At 35.6% G+C, this 9443-nt stretch overlaps 1 long non-coding RNA gene across 3 annotated transcripts; it reads left to right on the forward strand.

Annotated features, from left to right (window-relative positions):
- Window positions 1-1482: 1482 nt before the first annotated feature.
- On the forward strand, window positions 1483-6437 carry LOC141350341 (uncharacterized). Of its 3 annotated transcripts, XR_012358448.1 has the most exons (8): window positions 1483-2646; window positions 2877-2977; window positions 3062-3081; window positions 3239-3356; window positions 3902-3981; window positions 4778-4835; window positions 5081-5192; window positions 6110-6437. It is a non-coding gene; the product is annotated as an uncharacterized lncRNA (long non-coding RNA). The 3 variants fall into 3 exon arrangements; XR_012358447.1 differs by lacking the exon at window positions 1483-2646 and having other exon boundaries at window positions 2653-2977; XR_012358446.1 differs by lacking the exons at window positions 2877-2977; window positions 3062-3081 and having other exon boundaries at window positions 6110-6435.
- Window positions 6438-9443: the final 3006 nt, after the last annotated feature.

Below are 9443 nucleotides of genomic sequence, written 5' to 3' on the forward strand. Positions count from 1 at the left end.
CATTTAAAAGTTTATTAAGGTCAGATATAAGCGCGCGTCAGCGTAAGGTCGCCGTCGGTGCGCGCATTCACATGTTTTAATCAGAGACTTGATTAAAGAAATCCCTAAATCTAAAATAAACATTTACTTTTTGTCAGAGTGGCCAGCATTACATTTATTAAGTTTATTTTAAAACTGCAGATATGCCCATACACCCGGCGCATGCACCGGTGAGCGAGTTTTAATGCGCGTGAACATAGAGAGCGGGTGATGAAAAGACTCACGGTTAAATTTGTATTTAGTTTATAATAAACAGGTTTTCGTCTAAAGAACCACACAGGTCCGCTGAACACCGACCCCGCTGTGAGACACGCAGTGGGGGTCGAGAAGCGCGCCCGGGAGAGGAGCGCACAGAGGACGGAGAAACTCCGGTCATAAAACCTGCCAGAAACTGGACAGTCTAAAACAATAAACTTATTTTTGACAGCAATAAACATGACACCGCTCCACCTAAAATCTACAATCATACTTTTGTCAGAGCATACATGATAAGATTCGTTGTATAATAATATACATACATGGTTTTAAGAAGTCAATAATAAAAAACCCTGAAGATGGGATGAAAACGTCTTAAAACATTTAAAAGTTTATTAAGGTCAGATATAAGTGCGCGTCAGCGTAAGATCGCCGTCGGTGCGCGCATTCACATGTTTTAATCAGAGACTTGATTAAAGAAATCCCTAAATCTAAAATAAACCTTTACTTTTTGTCAGAGTGGCCAGCATTACATTTATTAAGTTTATTTTAAAACTGCAGATATGCCCATACACCCGGCGCGTGCACCGGTGAGCGAGTTTTAATGCGCGTGAACATAGAGAGCGGGTGATGAAAAGACTCACGGATCTCATGAAGCGGTTAAATTTTTATTTAGTTTATAATAAACAGGTTTTCGTCTAAAGAACCACACAGGTCCGCTGAACACCGACACCGCTGTGAGACACGCAGTGGGGGCTGAGGGCTGGTGAGTACGGATGGGAAAAGAGAGACCGCGGTCATAAAAAGTGACAGAACCTGGACAGTCTAAAACTATAAACTTTATTTTTGACAGCAATAAAACATTCGCTTGACAAAACACACACACACACACACAGGAAAAACAACGAGCTGATTGTCACATCGTAAAACACGCACGGTCCGGATACTCGCTGTCTAAAGCCCTTGATATACGATTCTCAAACCTAGACAGATTGTACAGCTTTTGATTGATAGTCCCGCCCCCTGTCAAAGGGGGTCATAAATCAATCAAATTTTGACATATGCAGGCCCGTTACAACTACTCATTTACCATATGTCATCTTCTTACTGTCTTACTGTGCATTCATACCGCCAGCGCCTGTGTGTCGCCTGTCGCTTTCAATTAGGTCGTTAGTAGTTGTTATGATTTCTGGTTGTCCTAGTAACAACTGTAAACAAATGTGTAACCATCCTCAATAAATGACGAAAGACAGCCCACCCAGCACAAGACGTCATTTAGACGTTGTTTTTTGGGCTAAATCACGTCGGCCCGTCATGACCTTCATTTAGTCCAAAAAAAGACGTTGAAAACTGGTCTTTGTTTGGTCCGTCTAATTCAGTCCAAATTTAGCCTAAAATTAGACGTCTTTTTCGGACCACTTTTCAACGTGTCTCCATTCAATAATAATCCTGACAAAATATGCATGAATGTATAAATACTGAGCACATTGAACGATAATGAAACATATGCTTTGTTTAACCTATTAATATTTCTGTTTATTTTAATTAAATAAATATCTTAAATGTGCTCTAAACAGGTCATTTCGGTCCTGTACAGCACTGATAGAAGCACTTCATTTTCATCTTTTAACAAATATCTTTATTTTCTTTTAATATGATATTATTGGCAGAGGCGCGCGTCCGTCTCATGCTTTGTGATCACGTGATTATTCAACGGGGAGACGCGCGTTCTGGATTTACAGTTTCTCCTCAGACAAGTGTTTCTGTTTTGTGGTCGAGTCTGGGGTAAGTTTCCTTAAATTCGTGGTTACTTTATTGAAATTAGTTCACAGGGATGTTAATTCAGTTGTCAGTATATGTCGATGCGACTAATAAATGATCAATTTGAATGTTTATCGTTTGTTAGTAATGTTAGCTCGAGCGCTGTCAGCTTGACTGAGCTCGTCGCGCAGGTGACGAGCAGGTCAGTTAATGGAAATCTTTTATTTGTCTTTATATCTTCTATATAATCGTGTTATGCTTGTTTTTAAATGTATTTTAAATTGTTTAGTTAATTATAATGCAAGTTTACTCCAAGTATTGTAGTGTGGGCTTTTTTCAGCTTACGGCTAGCGTGATTGAGCTCGTGGCACAGCTGTGAGCTAGCAGTTAACGTTAGTGGATATTTGTTTTATATCTTTTATAAAAACGTGTTGTGCTTTTTTCTTAAATGTATTAAAAAAATTATATTGCAAGTTTACTCCATGTATTGCAATGTATGTGTGCTTTGTTCAGCTCCCTATCAAAATTACATTAACTAGTCTACTTTAAAATGTTAAAAGGCCATTCTGAATAAATAACTGTTGTATATTTATTGTTTGTTCTTTCAGATCCTTTTCTTGGTGTGTCTTTATGTTTTCTATTGGCTAAAGAGTAAGTATTACTTTGTTCATATTTTCACAGCCACCAGAATCAGAAGTAAGTGCTCAAAAGTGAAATAGCATGTTGGTCTCTTCAATGCAATGATAAATAAAATAGTTATAACTAATTAAATAGTCATATCTCATTTTGACTTTATGTACAGTTTGCTTGAGGTCAAAACACAGCTCATTCATACAAATCAAACAGTGACACTGGCTATATGTCTGCTTTATTTTTTATAGCAATAAAAGCATAGAGATATATAAAGCAAAGACAACTATAAGATAATCCTTCAGGAGCCAGTAAAACATATAGTTACAGCACTAAACATACTTGTTATGGGGTAAGAAAAATAGTACAGTGTAGATATGAATTATGGTATCCTAAGCACTTCTCTTATTATTGCTTCTGTCTTCATTTTTTGTAGTGCAAATAAGGAGACTTACAGTAAGTACAAATTGAGCTTTTAATACTGACGTGAATATTACATCGACATTCGTTTGAAAGAAATAGAAAAGCGCTACGTTTTATTTTGTACCACCAAACTTGCTGTATAACTACAATAATAATACTTTTTATGATGCTGCTGTTTACTCCATTGTAGCATGTCTCTGTGAAACTGACAATCTCAGGTAGGAGCTGCTGGTTTGTGGTTGGCAGTATGGATCACGGTCTGCGACTCATGAGGAGCTGGCCTGGAGACATGAAGAGGTTGTCAACAGGTGTGTTCCTATACTCTACCAAAATGAGATAGGGATCAGTCATGAGGGCCAATGTGTGTGAAACTTAATGTTTTTGCAAAGTCTTTAAACTCTTTGTGTTGATTTTGTGGAACTTTTAATTTCACTGGTATGCCATGTCTCGCGAAAGTGACTAAGCTTGCTGATGACAGTGGCAGACATAGTAGTGTTGAGTTTGTCTAATTGGAAGAAATGGTAATAGTAATCTACATTAACCATTTATTCATTGTCCGAGGTGAAGAGGTCTGAAGCTAATACCTGCCATGGTCTGATTGGTATTTCATGAGGAATCATGGGTTCCTTGGTATTTGAATTATGTTGAACCAGGAAAGTACTCCATCTTTCGATCATGTGTTCTGTCTGCTTACACATTCCTAGCCAGAATAACATTTCGTGCTCTTAGCTTAGACTTCTCAGCGTGTGCGCATATCTCAGGTCAGATATGACTATTTTCTAATCTTCACTGGTCAATGAAAGTTTGTCTTAAAAGTCAATAATGTATGTGGGAAATGGTCTCCTCTTTGCAGGCCATCCATCCAAGATCATCTATCTGAGCTGCTGAAAACTGCCTCGGTACGGATCTGTTGCAGCTTTGTGTCACTGACTGGTAAGTTTTTATAATTAAGTAAATCTACATGTCCATATCTTTGATGAGATTGTCATGTTTTGTTGTTATGGACTTTTTGGAGAGTGTGTCTGCCACAGGAATCTCCTTTCCTGTTCCGTGTTTGATGTCATATTTCTAGGGCTGTAGAATCATTCTTTAAAGCGGTGGAGGAGTGGCATCTAATAGGACCCTATGAAATCCATTAAAATTTTGTCCGGAATTCAGTTTTATTTTTCTCAAATAATCACACCAAACGCGCTTTAAATGCTTGGAAATGCAAGCGCGACGCACTGCGTTTTGTTAAAAAAGAGCAGTGTGACGCGGCTTTTCATATTGCTAGCAACCAACGAGTCAGCTGTCTTGTCAATCAAATATTGAAGCGTGATATTATTTTGCTATTAACTGTCATATTAGCAGAAACTTTAAAAAGAGGACGCTTGCTCTGACCTTGTTTGAGGGTGAGAGGTGCAAAAACACGCAGGAGAGTGAGTGAGTGGTGTCCGGTTCTTCAAAGCAACTGTAAACTTCCCTCACCACACCGTAAGGCCCGCCTCTCCCCCTATCCGATTGGACAATGGAAAGATGCGAATGACGTCGGCTGCTTTTCCGCTCTCAGCGCTCCTTCAAAAGCGTGTGCTGCGGCTGGTGGCAAAAAACGCAAGGCGTTCAGCGCGCATAAACAGTGCGCAAATACTCCCTGCCCATAGAATATAATTAATGAAAAGGCGCCTGCAACTGCCATAAATGCATTTGGTGTAACTTGAAACTAACTTCAGTTTCTTTCCTTTCCCATCAGAATTTCTGCAAATTCCTGTTCCGTGTCATATTGCTTATGCAAGACTGAATCCATAAAGGTGAGTTGTCATCATCATGAGAAACGTCTTTGCTCACTGCATGCACATTTCTTTTATAAGCAGAATGACACACTTTGGTGAAGTGATTGTGTTTTTGGGGCTGTTTAAACTTGGTATTAAGATGTGTGTTTGGTTTTTTTGTCGATCGGATCAAGTGGATGAGAAGGACACATTCTGTTTACACCTGGTATTTAAATCCGTCAGTTTTGTCCCCTTTCAACCTCTTCTGTTCTGAATACTTTTAGGTGATGGTTTGTGGAGACTGTGGGGGATTCCTTCTGCTGTCATTTAAACATGAGCAGGAGTAATGACGGGTTTAAATGGACGCAACTAATATTATGTCAGAGTCCGCTGCTTGTAAGTAAACATGCTGCATAGTGTTTTGTACATTTATATGTAAAAGCTTTCTTTGATATTTATATAGTAATTTGATATTCTCTTATGGCTGTTGGAACACATTCTACCACATGCGCGCTTACACTACAAAAGCAATCCGATCAAAAGTGTTTTCAACTACCTCTGAATGTGGTCAAAAGTGGACGAGCTCAAGATGTTTTGAACTTCATTTACACCTGTCTTTAGCATCGTCCACTTGTGATCCGATCGACAACATCACATCTTAATACCAAGTGTAAACGGCCCCTTTTTTACTTGCGCTTCCAAGCTTTATAATGGTAAAAAACAACAGTTAGGGGACAACTTCTGACTTTAAACCTCAATAAAGTGCATTCATCCTTCACAGAGGTAATCCATACTCAAATATTGTCACTCATTGCGCATTGAATCGTGTGAGTCCAAGACATCGTTACCGGAAACTAGTTATTATAGTTTATAAAGTTTAAAACATTATCTTTTCTTACTATATAGCATCGAATACCCACAGAAGACCCTTGGAGCGCTGTGGATTACTTCTTTAAAGGCTGCACTTGTTTGGAAAGTCAGAAAATGTACCCTGATCCATGTTTTTTCCCATATTAAGCTCGGAAAAGCTCGGACATTTACTAGAATAACTCCAAATGTGTTCGTCTGAACATGTGTATGTCTAATTACTTAGTGTGAGTACATCATGGGGTAATTTTAAAATCTGTCTGAAGCATCGCTTTAAAGATTTAAATGGAGTATAGCAATACATAATTGGGACTAAATAACAAAGGTAAAATAAAATATACATTCCTTTAAATATTAGTGTACCTAATTGGATTGATCATGCTTTACCTTTTAAGACAACCCCTGTTTTTAATGTTAACATTTAATTTTTTTATGTTCTCACTTAGATGCTGTAACCATAAAGCAACCAGGACAACACACCTGGAGTGACCGAGAGCAGGATGATGGAGGAATCGGATGAGAAAATGTCAACTGGTGCCCATGAGGAGACATATTGTTCTTGGACCTGCTTTTTATGTTTAGTAATAAGTGGTTTTATGTGGTTAAAAAAAAGTAATTTAATATTAATATTTAATATTTTAATATTCACTCCAAAATGGTCTAGTATTGTCACTTAACTTATGCTGCTTGACTTCTCATTATTAAATTAATATTAAATATTTCAAATTTAGAAATAGGCTACCCCATGCCATCTGGTGGAGAAGTGGGTGCTCCGTGCGTTTCGTGTGCCAAGCGCTACACCAGGTGGCATCATTGATGTCTGTTGTGGGTAGATATATAACTACTGTTATTAAATAATTATATTGTATTTCTTTCTATTTAAGTCCAAGTTCAAAATAAAACTCTATAAACCTCTCCATTGTGAAATGGTTTATATACATTCACGGTTTGTAGAGTTTTATTTTGAACTTGGACGTGGATACGAAGGAATATAATATAGTTGTTTAATAAGAAGTTATATGTCTGCTGGCGGCGGACATCAATGGTGCCATATGGCCCGGCATTGAATTGACCCCTCAGATCTGATTTGTGCATTTTTGTGTTCGTGGTTGGAGTGTTCAACTTTTTGATTGTAATAGTAATTTGACCTTGTCCCCGTGTGGGATTTGGAGTGTTCGGTGACATTGCTGTCGGATTCGGGCGTCTTTCGCGCTGGGCCGGACGGGCGGGCTCGGCGCTGTCATGTAGCAACATGCGGTGTTTTCAACCTCATAATGTTTGTTTTAGATTTCAGACGTTTAAATACACATAAGCACTGGTAAAACAATAGCCTACATTTAGTTTGTAAAATACACACTGATGTCTGTGGAAGCAGCAATACAAATCTATTCAAATAAGATAGTAATTTGCAAATGATAAATGAATGTTGTTTTCAGGTAATAATAATTTGCCGACGTTTCAGACAAACACAGTGGAAGTATAAGGTTTACTTTATTGTTATAAAGGTTATAATGAAAAGACGGGGATGGGCTCCTCCCTTGCGAAAAATAAGCGTGCTTAAATGTACTTTTATAAAGTGTACTTATTACATAAATATAATATACTTTAATACAGTTAAGTGTGAATTAAATGCAATCTTTTCGGAACACTTAATGCACATTAAATGTAATTAATTTCAAATATATCATATATTAAGTTGAAATAAAATTAAAAAGTTGCCATTAAGAGTTAACTTAATTGGTACTTTATTACAACTTTATATCTACTTTCATAATTGCTTCTAGTGTTTTTACAATATAGGCTACTTAAAGTGCACTACACAATATAATGACATGAAATTAATGTGACTTAAAATACACTTTAATGTCGGTTAACAATAAACTTAAGTGTGGATTAAATCCAATGTTTTCAGCGAAATTAATAAACATTAAGTGTAATTAATTTAAAATGTATCACATATTAAGTTGAAATTAAAACCAATAAGTTGCCATTAAGAGTGCTTTTTTGCATCAACTTATGTGGGTCTTTAATACAACTTTATATTTACTTTCATAATTGCTTCTAATGTTTTTAAAATATAGTTAAAGTGCACTGTTCAATCTGCTGTCAAGCAATTAATGTGAAATTAAAAATAAGTTAAAGTATATTAACAGTACATTTAATTATAATTATATATAATTAAATAATAGTAATTTAATTATAATAAATAATTAATTTAATTATTAATTAAATGTTATTAATTAAATGTAATGTTTCAAATACAAATTTGCCAAATAAATTCAAAAATATAAAATTAAATTCAATCAATTGAACTGTGATTTCAGTGCAGTAAAGCGATTTCAATGCATCTTTCTACAGTATGTACTTTAACTACTTTTATGTACTTCTCAAAATACTGAGAAACAAATCTAGTTAATTAAATATGTATTCATTTCAGTTTAATGCATTACAAACAAACAAAAACCACAATGCTTACACTGACAATAAAACAGTTTGGTAGTCAAATAATTATGAATCGATTTTTTTGTTTTGCAAAAGTACATTTAATAAATGAATAATGAGTTGTATATGTCCAAACAAATACAAAAAAATGATCATTTATTAAATGTGTTTAGAAATATTGTCATGAAAGTGTACTTTCTTTAAGTTAAACTTAAATACATATTATTGCAGTTGTAAAAAGTGCACTTGTGTTAATAAATAGTGTCATTAAAGTGTGTTCCATTTAAGTACATTAAGTGGTCTTTAATTTTAATTATATTATATTATCAGCAAGAGCACTTCTTAAAAATTATACTCTTATTATTTTAAGCACACAAAAAGTACGCTTTCAATACACTTAAGCACGCAAATTTTTCACAAGGGCTGTCAAGCAGCTAACAGAGCTAGGCCGACGAGCGTGCTCTTAAACAGGAAATAATATATGGAATTATTTGTGCATCTTTAAATAATTGTAAGAATACATTTCCTTTAAATATATTTTTGTCATATAAAGTTTTAAGAGATAATAATGTCTTTACCACTTTTATTGCTTAGACTTGTTAATGCGGTTAACGTGTTTTGCGTATTTACCTCAGAGTTTATTTCAGTAATATTGCTGTTTTTCCGGTAATAATAATACAATTTACATGTCAATCCTGCTTCCTTATTCGTTTATAAATTGTATCATGCTGTTGTGTAAAGTAATATGTAGATATTTATTGCCATATGAGACGTCTTATTGCCGTTATATGAATACTCTCGTCTATTATTCAAATCATATGCGGAATAAGGTGTGCATCTTTGAATAACTGTAAGAATACAGTTCCTTTGAAAATAATTTTTGTCAAAGTTTTGATCAATAATAATGTTGTGAGGATAATGCCATTGCCGTTGAATACTCTCGTCTACAATATGGATTATTACGCTGTTTAAATTTTGCTAGTGAGTTTCTGGTTACCTGTGCAGTTGCATATGGAGTGTTTTATGGAGCGCTGCATTTAAAAAATCTGTCGTTCCAAAGCGAGATCTCAATGTGTATTATTCATTAATGGTATAAGTTAAGCCCCCAACAATTTCAAATGCCCCCTCAGTCATTTCATCCTGCAGCCGGGCCTATAGGCAACTCATTACATTTTATTTCAACTTAATATATGATATATTTGAGATTGTTTGCACTTGGTGTGCATTCAGTGCGCCGAGGGGATTGCATTTGATTCACACTTAAGTGTATTGAGGTTTATTGTATTTATGTAGTGGGTACACGTTGTGGGGGTACATTTGGGCACAATTATTTTTCGC

This window comes from Misgurnus anguillicaudatus, chromosome 18 (genome assembly GCF_027580225.2).
Source record: "Misgurnus anguillicaudatus chromosome 18, ASM2758022v2, whole genome shotgun sequence".
NCBI classification, from domain to species: domain Eukaryota; kingdom Metazoa; phylum Chordata; class Actinopteri; order Cypriniformes; family Cobitidae; genus Misgurnus; species Misgurnus anguillicaudatus.